The sequence below is a fragment of the Calonectris borealis genome, chromosome 14 (assembly GCF_964195595.1).
Source record: "Calonectris borealis chromosome 14, bCalBor7.hap1.2, whole genome shotgun sequence".
NCBI lineage: Eukaryota > Metazoa > Chordata > Aves > Procellariiformes > Procellariidae > Calonectris > Calonectris borealis.
In genome coordinates this window covers 5,082,671-5,084,149 of record NC_134325.1, presented here as the reverse complement: position 1 = coordinate 5,084,149, position 1,479 = coordinate 5,082,671, and positions in this window count along the sequence as shown.

Here is a 1,479-nt window from a genome sequence, read left to right as displayed (position 1 = left end):
GAAGGGTAAGAGTGAGAAAAACTCGTGGGTTGAGATAAAGACAGTTTAATAGGGAAAGCAAAAGCTGCGCACGCAAGCAAAGCAAAACAAGGAATTCATTCACCACTTCCCATCGGCAGGCAGGTGTTCAGCCATCGCCAGGAAAGCAGGGCTCCATCACGCGTAACGGTTACTTGGGAAGACACACGCCATCACTCCGAACGCCCCCCCTCCTTCTTCTTCACCCAGCCTTATATGCTGAGCATGACGTCACATGGTATGGAATAGCCTATTGGCCAGCTGGGCCAGCCGCCCTGGCCACACTCCCTCCCAGCCCCCTGCACATCTGGCAGGGCATGGGAAGATGAAAAGTCCTTGACTAGTGTAAACAATACCTAGCAACAACCAAAACATCAGCGTGTCATCAACATTATTCTCACACTACATCCAAAACACAGCACTATACCAGTTAATAGGAAGAAAATCAACTCCATCCCAGCCAAAACCAGGACACTTAGAAAAATTTTAGCTCTGGGAAAACCGAGGTCTGTCCATTGAATACTTGATCATCTGGTTGTCAGGCCACAAAACTGTAACTTGGTGGTTTGGGATTCTGTCTTTGGCTTCCAGTGTCTCCATCTCTTAAGATGCAACTCAAGAGATTGTCTCACATTCTGTGTTTGCAGAGTTCTTAGCTCAGTGGGTCCTTAATATTTCTTGGGGAATTTAAATGAGACTACCATCCAAACAATCAACACGTAAGGTTAGCTTCATATTGCACTTAAGATGATCTAGCCTTTCACTGCTGCACAAAGAGAGGGATTTGTTTCATCCTGATCACTCTCCTCTATTTCATCATATCCATTTATCTTACCTATCCATGCAGCAACAAGGCTGCTGCTTCAGCTTGCAGAATTGATGGAAAACTAATTAATTTGGGGGGTGGATTAGTCATCATTGGAGGAGTGAAAAGGGGACCATCTTCAGTGGAAGCTCACTGCTAGATTAAATGCAAAGTTGAACTGCACTCTGCTTACAGGGATTTACAGAAATTCCCTGGGTGTTCAGCTCACTAGTATCTGCATGTGTATTTTAAAATTATGGCTAAGCAAGTATCAAACGGAATTCAACTCCTTTGTTACAGCATACTAAATTTTGTCAAAACCTCACACCAATTTTAACAAAGAAAGAGAGATCAAACCTCTATCAGGGCAGTTAAATACAAAACTTTCCAACAACATTCCCACTGGAAAAACAAAATGGTTTTTCTAGCCATTAAAAAGGTAAACGCAGGTAAGGTAAAAGGTAAAAAAAGGTTAAAAAAAAAAGTAAACGCAGATAATTACACGATACGCACTGCTATCCTAGTGAACATTACTATTACATAGCAATTACTTGAAATTCTGATGTCACTTGCAATAGGTCTATCAGTTGGTAGTTTCAAAAACTTGATCGTATATTAAAAACTATGACCAATATTGTTTTCTGTGCATAGAGATA